General features: G+C 35.0%; 1 pseudogene; it reads left to right on the forward strand.

Moving 5' to 3' along the window:
• The first annotated feature begins 1,805 nt into the window (after positions 1–1,805).
• Positions 1,806–10,405, forward strand: LOC111394732 (annotated as a pseudogene).

Below are 10,405 nucleotides of genomic sequence, written 5' to 3' on the forward strand. Positions count from 1 at the left end.
GGTGAAGTCTAATATTTAATTATTTATTTCTTTACTCTGTTATGATTTATTCACCTATGTAACGTAAAAGCTTTTGTATTTGTTTTTGTTTTTTCTTCTAGGGTTTCTCGCTATCGCTCATCTCGAGCGTGTTGGAGTGAAAAATTAGAATATTGAGCATAAAAAACTAAAAAAGATTTTACTATTTTCTTTATTCCTTTATGGTTGAATTTTTGGGTTTGTATAACCCTTGATCTTCGTGTCTTTGTTCAATTACAGATTCAATGGCTATAGTTTATGGAAATCTCTCTCTTTCTTTTGATTTTTGGTAAAACCTGTTTGATTTTTGTTTTTGTTTTTGTTTAGCCCTTGGTCTTTGTGTTTTTTGGTTCAATATTCATGGATGAGCAGTGCGGAATGTTGAAGTTTAATTTTATTTAAGAAGAATGCATGAAACATTTACAATCTTTGTTTATTGTCATACTTAAATGAAAAGAGAAATATTACACGTCTCATATCAACGAGAATGCTTCAAGTGACTCAATATATTAAAACTGCATTGGGTGTCTTAAATCATTTCTATTTCTTATATGATTTTATAAATAAATGTAATTGTATTTATACTTATTTAGGCTATCGACCGTGCTTACTCAAACTTCGACCAAATTTATAGAAATTACCTTTTCATTGAGCTGATTACTATCAATTCAAATCCTTATCTCCATTACAACACGCTTATCAATATAAATGTATGAAAAGTTCGAAGACATACTTGTGTAATTTCCAGGATAAGTACTTCTGTATTTTCAAATTCAGCATATGTTTGGTACATATGATTTAAGTCCCTCTTTGGCTTCATAAAAATTATAATTTATTTTTCTCCCTATTTTTTATCAATCACAAATTCTCCAAAAATATAACAATATAAATAAATAAATAAAAATTTCTTTTTTTTTTTTTAACCACATATTCTATTACTATTTCAAAAATACATTTTTTTCAAAGTCTAATTTTAACATTTTAAACACGTATTGTCGGAAAATATCACTTTTCTAAAAAATTCTACACAAAAAAGCCTTCAATTCCAAATAATCCGAGAAAATAATAAATTGAAAGGTCAATCTCAACTTTATCCTCCATAATATCACCAAAGGATGTAGAGTAAAAGGATAAAATTGTCCTTTCCTACTCTGCTTATTGCTGCAGACTGTAGAGGTAATCATGTACAGTATAGCAATATGTATTCACGAGTCAATTGTTCTAATGGTCATTGAACTTAAATCCATGTTTTTGATTTGTCACTGAACTTTAAAATGTCAAGTTTTGAACATTAAACTTAGGTCCATATTTTTGATTGGCCACTGAAATTTAAAATGTCGAGTCTTGACTACTGAATTTTGAAAAATGTCAAGTTTTGGTAACTGAACTTAGGTTCATGTCTTCGATTGCTCACTGAAATTTAAAATGTCGAGTTTTGACTATTGAACTTTGAAAAATATTGTACATTACTCACTGAATTTTGAAAATATTGTATATTACTCACTCAATTTTGTTGTAAATTCGATATTTTTTAAAATTCAATAGTTATGCTAATAAATAACGTAGACATATTTCAAAGTTCAGTGATCAAAACTCAATATTTAAAATTTCATTGAGCAATCTAAAACATAGACCTAAGTGAGCAATTGAAGACATTGATCTAAGCTCAATTGAAGAACATGGACTTAAGTTCAATGATCAAAATTCATTGGCCAAAACTAAAGATTTTAAAGTTCATTGGCCAATTAAAAATATGGACCTAAGATCATTAATCATTGAAACAATTAACTCTGTATTTTCCTCTGTAATATATACAGTGCCTTTTCGTATTCTTTTCCTTCATCTCTCTCACTCACCCAGTCTGTTAAGAGAGTGAAAAGGTAAGACGTTTATGCAAAAAAAAATTCCAAAAAAATTCAATTATAGATCAAAGGAAAAGTTTATGTAAGTATCCCTCTGTAATTTAATTTTTTATAAAAGCTGTTTGATTTTGTCTTTATTTTTTGTGTTTAACCCTTGGCGTATGTGTTTTGTTTAATATTCATGGGTCGTCGCCGAAAGTTTAACTTTAATTTTGTGTATGAAGTTTTGAGTTGAAAATTTGAAATGCATGTCGTTTTTAAACACTTCCTCATTTTAGGGGTTTTTGTTCTTTAATGGGGTTTTCTGTAAAAAAAATGTCGGAAGATTCAGTGATTCTTTTGATCACGTTTCTGTACTAAAGCATGAAAAAGAGGAGCATGATCAAAAGTGGAGTTTGAAATTATGGGGGCATTTTTTAAACGATTTGGATGTGACTCGTTTGCTGTAAAATTGGGGTTTTGGGTTTTAGACCTCCAGGGCACTCAAAGGCACACGCTCAATAGAGATGTGAAAAACCCAATTATTTTTGGAATGTAAATTAGGGCATGCACATTCCTCCAGTCCATTTCCATGTGGGTAATTTTAATGCGTTGGATTTCAATTATTAGTGCTTCAATTAAAGTACGGAAAGAAATAAAGCCTAAAACTCGAACATAATTTTGATTTGGAAGGAAAAAAAATTGAAGAACTATATATTTCCCGACTTTTCTTACTTTTCTGGTCAGTGTTGGAAGGAGGAAGGGTCTGATTCTTTGGAGGCATTTGCAAATTCGTGCATTTCAATTCTTCGATTTTCTCGAAAATTTTCATCTTATTTTTACCTATTTTAAAGATCAACATCTAAAGTAGGTTCTTTTCCTAAAAAATTTCTTTTCTCAAATGGGACTCAGTATCTTATGGCCCACGTATTTATAAGCAAATGCCTTTGGAATAGATTATGCATTGAAGAGGACTTTCTTCATGGATCTGCTTGTAGAGTGATTAAATGAAAAGTGGTTTAAAAGAGTTATGGTGGAGTTGATATGAAATTGTTTTAGTGGCTCTTAAGTAAAAAGAATTTAGAGTTTCACTGATTAATTGTTATTTATTTTATTTTATTTTTATTTTTGGTTGATTCCAGATCTGATGGGTGCTTTGGATGCCATGGAAGATGTTGGACCTAGTAGCCTCAGCGAGAAGTTTTCAAACGGTCCCTCCAAAATGGATATTGATGATGATGATATGTATTTTGATGATTCTGATTCGGATGGTGAGGCCGAAAGCTGTTTACGAGAGTTAGGTAAAGAGTTCCTGAAAGGTTTCTGTAAAAAGACGTCAACAGCATTTTTTGAGCAGTATGGCCTAATTAGTCACCAAATCAACTCATATAATGATTTTATTAAACATGGTATTCAACAAATGTTCGACTCTATTGGTGAGATTGTCGTGGAGCCTGGTTATGATCCATCAAAAAGGGGAGATGGTGATTGGAGGTATGCATCTCTCAAGTTTGGGAAGGTCACACTTGAGCAGCCAACATTTTGGACAGGCGAGAAGTTTTCTGCTGATGGTGGTAAAGAGTTTCTGGAAATGTATCCTCGACATGCCCGTCTGCAGAATATGACCTATTCATCTAGGATAAAAGTTGAAACCCATCTTCAAGTATGTAGATACACACGTATCTGGTTCCAACTGCTTTTATTATACTCTGCAATTGTTTTAAAGATGTGCATTTCCCCGAATGCAAATACTTTCATATCTGGTGTACTACAGTTCTCTCTCTCTCTCTCTTTTTTTTTTTATATTTTATTTTTGGGTCAAAATTCTTTTTTTCCTGATAATAACTATTCAATTGTCAAGATTTCTGGTCCAAGTAATTTTACTGGTCATTAGCTTCATTTAAAGTATCATTTTGTCAACTTGTTTGATTTTGTTTAAAGTATTCACTTACAGCATGAACTTCATTACAAATTTGTTTTCTCTATTCTTCTAATTGCATGTTTTCAATTCCAGTTTTCGTTTGTCTATTAGTTTACTCAATTTGTGCTTTGAATGGGGCTAGAATGAATGTTCTAAAGAGCTCTTATTTGTTTTGTACTGATTGCTATCTGTTGATTTTTTATTTTATTTTTTTAAATAAACTTTAGAAGGTTCATTAAGTCGTTATTAATGATAAACAGCATCCTCCCAGAGTGCGTGTGTGCCACCTTCCCTTTTCTAGTTTTAATCTTTGGCATTTAAATTTTTTTCTTTTTTCCTTGAACTATTCAGGTTTATAGTAAAAATGTTGCAAGAAGTGACAAGTTCAAAACTGGAGTTGAACAATTTGTTGAGAATAAAGTACTAAATGATTATCACAGTGATATCATCTTTGGGCGACTCCCTGTAATGGTGAAGTCAGACTTGTGTTGGCTGAAAGGGGTCGAGAAAGTGGATTGTGAATTCGATCATGGAGGTTATTTTATAATCAAGGGCGCAGAGAAGGTGAGAATGATGTGCTAATGTTTGTCAAGTAAAATTATTTATGGTTGTGATTGTAAAGGTGTCCTTATCTAAATGATTGAGCAATAGTGACACACATACTCTCTTTTATATCTGATTGTATTCTGAATGTACAATAACATATGATTTGATTGTGGGTTCTATGTTTGCTAATGAAACAACATATGTGGAAGAGGATTATCCTGAGAGATTCAACAGATGAGAGTTTTCAAATTCTAAAGTTGAGATCATGTCCAGACCATCAGTGAAGTTTAAATGCTGAAGAAACAACAAATGAAATACTTAAATGGATGGTATTAATGATATTACCAATCATGTGATACACTACGCTGTGTTTGGTGAAGATTTCATCCTATGTCTGCTAGGTTTGACTTCTTCTGGGTATAATACATTTTAGAGTCTATTTGAGCCACATTATAATGAGAATGAGAATGAGAAATAGAGCCGTTATGGGTCCCACACCAGAGATAGAAATTAAAAAATGGTGGCTTGATGTGATGGATAACGGTCATATTTTTCATTTTAATGAAGTAAAAATGTGGCTCAAACAGGGGCTTATTATTCTTTACCTGCCAATGGGAAGAACCTGCTTTATTCAATAATATGACTGGCCTTTTTTTTTTTTTTCCTTGCATAACACTTTTAATGTTTTTTAAAGTTTGAAGATATTGGATGATTGATTCTTTGGCCAGGCTTATATATCTAGGTGCAACGTTCTTGATTAATGCAATAAGCCTATTATCATTTCTTCAAATCCACCTATTGTGTAGAAGATAAAAGCTGCCTCCTAGTTTATAACCAATCAGAAGGGTTCTCCCCTTTTCAGTCATATGGGTCTTGTATAAAACATGATTATTGAAAATGATTGATTAATTTTCTTTCAACCTTTATTGCAGACCTTCATTGCTCAGGAACAAACTTGCCTGAAAAGATTGTGGTTGTCCAATGATCCTCTGTGGACCATTGCATATCGACCTGTTTCGAAACGTAAAAGAGTATATATGAAATTAGTTCCGAAAGTGGAGCAGTTCATGGGAGGAGAAAAGTTCATGACTGTGTACTTCTCAGTGACAGAAATTCCAATCTGGATTTTGTTCTTTGCCCTGGGTGCTCAAAATGACCGAGAGATAGTAAATTTGATTGGTTTGGGCACAGAAGATTGTGCTATTGTGAACGTACTTCTTGCATCAATACATGATGCTGACAAACAGTGTGAGGGGTTTCGTAAGGGGGACAAGGCGATCCGTCATGTTGAGAAACTAGTAAAGAGTTGCCAATTCCCACCTAAAGAGTCAATGGAAGAATGCATCACCAACTACCTGTTCCCCAATCTTAAAAGTTTTCAACAGAAGGCTCGCTTTTTGGCCTATATGGTGAAATGTCTTTTGGAAGGCTATACAGGCCGCAGAAAAGCTGATAATAGAGATGATTTCAGGAACAAGAGGTTGGAGTTGGCTGGTGAATTGCTCGAGAGAGAGTTGAGAGTTCACATTAAACATGCTGAGAGGCGCATGGTCAGGGCTATGCAAAGAGATCTTTATGGTGATCGGGAAGTGCAGTCAATTGAACACTACATGGATGCCTCAATCATAACTAATGGTCTATCTAGAGCATTTTCAACTGGAGCATGGTCACACCCTTTCAAGAGGATGGAGAGGATCTCTGGTGTGGTGGCAACTCTGAGGCGAACAAATCCTCTGCAAACAACAGCAGACATGAGGAAAACACGCCAGCAGGTTTCATACACAGGGAGGGTTGGAGATGCTAGATACCCGTAAGTGATTGGTGTTAATACTTATCTTGTTTCATGATGTAATTCTGAAAATCTGATTCTGTCCATACAGCCTCTTTGCTGCAACTTACTTTCAATTGATAAGTGGTCATCTTTTCAACATTTCTTGTTCTTGTCTTAAAGTCTGGCCATAGTTCTTCCAGAAGATGAATTAATCAACTCCTAGCTATAATAAATCAATAATTATGGAATATCTACGCCTTGTTTGAGCCACATTATTTGAAAAAAAATACATGCTTCAACAGTGATTTGACATCATTTCAATCACATTCTTTAATAAAAGAATATTACACGCAAATCTAAATCATTTCCTTATTTTTTAACCACACTTTTCCCGTCCATATATTATTTAAAAATGCATTTTCATTCCAATAATGTGGCTCAAACAAGGGCCTATTCTAGAGTTTGTATTATATTTTATTCGGGTGTAGGTATGCATCTGTTCGAGAACAGTTTTGAAGGATGTAGCACCCAATTTTCCAAATGTATATTGGTTAATATATTTCTTTTATGAGATTTTCGAATTGAAATGACTAAAGCTGAAGCATAAAATGCTTTAAGATATACTCACAAATCTTTAAAAGTATCTGTTTTATTAGTTTATCTATCAAGGACCTGGCCAAGTTTATCTAATGATTTAATTCTAAAATTCTTTCTTTTGTTCACAGTATCGAGTTATATATCCCTTTTATATCTCATCCCCAATGCAATGGCGTATTTGAAATTGCTGCTGGCACAATTCGTAATGGACGTGAAATGCTGATATATCCACATAATTTTTCTTAGATGTCCTAAACCCTTGCTGAATGAGTTGACTAAAACTGCACCAATATCATGCTTGTCTGAGTGACCTATATGTATATGTGTGTGTGTGTGTGTGTGTGTGTGTGTGTTGTTCACAGTATCGAGTTATATATCCCTTTTATATCTCATCCCCAATGCAATGTCGTATTTGAAATTGCTGCTGGCACAATTCGTAACGGACGTGAAATGCTGATATATCCACATAATTTTTCCTTCAAGTATCAGTCAGTTAGATGTCCTAAACCCTTGCTGAATGAGTTGACTAAAACTGCACCAATATCATGCTTGTCTGAGTGACCTATATGTATATGTGTGTGTGTATATATATATATGTGAGTCATGAATGCATATTGTGTTTGGCATTATAGTGTTATTTGTGTCTAATAACGTTTTGAATTTGATGATACAGTCATCCTTCTCACTGGGGTAAGATTTGCTTTCTCACTACACCAGACGGTGAAAATTGTGGACTGGTTAAGAATCTGGCAAGTTTGGGTCTTGTCAGTACTTACACACTGAATTTGGACCATATTCTTGATAAATTGTACGATTGCGGTTTGGAAAAATTGGTGGATGATTCTTCAACTGCTCTTGATGATAAACACAAAATTTTCGTGGATGGAGATTGGGTTGGAATATGTAGAGATTCTGCATCATTTGTGGCAAAGCTCAGACACAAACGTCGCAAAATGGAAGTGCCACATCAGGTTATCTTGCTCTCATTTATTGTTTATGGTAGCTCTTAAGAGGTAGTATGATACTATGATGCAATATCTAGTTAAAAAATGATAATGATAAAAATTTTAGTAAACTACATTACTAGCAAGAGCTACAAAATAAAAATATTTCACACTTTTTTGTATATTGGAAATCCCAAATGCGATTGCAGTATTTGTTTTTTCATGAATTACGTCACTTAATACTCTATGCCCCTGTTTGATCCCCATTTTGGGGGAAAAATGTATTATGGAATAGTGATTTTTTGGAGAATGTATCGCTAAAAAGTAAGTTTTTGAAATACGTGTATTATTGTTTTATGGAGGAATGTTTGGTTGAAAATGAGAATTGAAAAAATGCTTTCTTGAAAAAATGGGTCATATAAATTGTGTTGATGGAAGACAATTTAGAATTAAACTACTGCAACAGAAAATCGGTGACAGAAATGTGAACACACTCTCACATGTGTGTGGGGCCTGTGCGAATAAAATTTTTCCAAAAAAAGTGGGCCCCACCCGGAATGTGAGTGATCTGTCAGAGTGCATGTCATCCATTTTCTGTTAGTGTAGCAGAATTCAACAATTTATATCATGCTACTGTGGTGAGATGTTTACGTCTCTTAAAAATTCCATGAAATTTGAAGTTTACATGTGCTATGCCATCTGCTTTTGTACCACTGGAAGTTGTTGGTTATGTTGTAATTCCCATCTTAGTAAATATTAGACATGGTAGGGTATTGTATCTTGCTAATGTTCTAAATTTTATTAGCATTCATTTGGGGTTCTATGTGATTAGATGTAACTGTATTCTCTGTTCTACCAACTTGTGATGTTTTCCATTGAGAAGCAATCTGTATGTGTGTTTGAGCACACACTTGCATACACTCTAATGCTCTGCCCACTTGGATGCAGGCCTGTATATGTGTTACTGTATTGCATTCTATTGGTGGTCTGAAATCTTTTATTTTTTGATTTCCTTGTAGATTGAGATCAAAAGGGACCAGCATCATGGAGAAGTGCGTATATTTACAGATGCTGGAAGGATACTCCGTCCTCTTTTAGTTGTCCGGAATTTAAAGAAAATTAGAGATTTGAAAGGAGAATATTCGTTTCAATCACTTTTAGATAATGGAATTATTGAGCTCATTGGACCTGAGGAGGAAGAAGATTGTCAAACTGCATGGGGTATTTCCTACCTCTTTACCGCGAAGGAAGAGAATCCACCTATGAAATATACGCACTGTGAACTTGATAGTTCTTTCTTAGTCGGGATAAGCTGTGGAATTATCCCTTTTGTAAATCATGACCATGCCAGGAGGATTCTGTATCAAGCTGAGAAGCACTCTCAGCAAGCAATTGGATTTTCCCTCCTTTCTGGCCCTACCCCTCCCTCTATCTTCCCATCGTGCAAAACCTCTGTCACTAGAAAAATTCACAACTTAATCTGAGCTGTTTTGTGCTACTTCTCGTGTGATCTTCCTTCAATTTTTTGGTTGGAAGGAGCTAAATGCTACTTTCTCCTGTTTAATGAGATATAATTGTTAATTTGAGACGTACTCGATCTTTTCCTATGACCAGTATTACAACTTGGTTCTGGGGGTATGGACCGCATCTTTTTGGCGTAACTAGTTATTCCTTACCTCGGGACCAAATTGGTTATTGGATTATTTTGCGTTAGATCCTTGTGATATTTATGCTTGCAAGTATGGCTCTGCAGGTTCGTGTTCCATGTCTTAGGGACAAATTTTGAAGCCTGCATGGGTAGAAGGGTGTCCTAGTATTCCTGGAGTCTCAAGAAAACTTTCCTTTCACCATTCAAGGGATAGTTCCAGACATTGTGATAAACCCTCATGCATTTCCGTCCCGACAGACTCCTGGTCAACTTCTAGAGGCTGCCTTGGGCAAAGGGATCGCCCTTGGAGGTGGACTAAAATATGCCACCCCATTTTCTACTCCATCAATGGAGGCTGTAACCGATCAGCTTCATAGGTATGAGCTCGAAAATGAGCAACTTTATTTTGCTAGACATGAATTTTGTTTAGTCAGCATAGAAACAATCTGAGTACATCTGACTGGCAGGCTTGGATTTTCAAGATGGGGAAACGAGAGAGTTTATAATGGTCATACTGGTGAAATGGTTCGTTCCCTCATTTTTATGGGCCCCACGTTCTACCAGCGCCTGACGCATATGGCTGAAGACAAGGTGAAATTCAGGAACACAGGGCCAGTCCACCCTCTCACTCGTCAACCGGTGGCAGACCGAAAGCGTTTTGGTGGAATCAAATTTGGTGAAATGGAACGCGACTGTTTGATAGCTCATGGTGCAGCAGCCAACCTGCATGAACGCCTCTTCACTCTTAGTGATTCCTCGCAGATGCACATATGTGGAAAATGCAAAAATATGGCAAATGTAATACAAAGGTCAGTACTTGGCGGGCGGAAAATCCGAGGTCCTTATTGTAGGTTCTGTGAGTCGGCAGAACATGTAGTCAAGGCAAATGTGCCATATGGAGCAAAGTTACTGTGTCAGGAGCTATTCAGCATGGGGATATCTCTCAAGTTTGACACTGAAATATGTTGAGTTCCCAAATGATTTCTGTCTATTGTGTTGTTTAAGACGATACTATGAAATTGTTGCCGCAACATTATTTATGCTTTTATTGTCTTGCTGGGATGTAAGTGGTTCAGATGGTGTTCTACCCATTTTCAAATTAAGTAGTTTAAGAAGATA

Source organism: Olea europaea, chromosome 5 (assembly GCF_002742605.1).
Source record: "Olea europaea var. sylvestris chromosome 5, O_europaea_v1, whole genome shotgun sequence".
Taxonomy (NCBI): Eukaryota; Viridiplantae; Streptophyta; class Magnoliopsida; order Lamiales; family Oleaceae; genus Olea; species Olea europaea.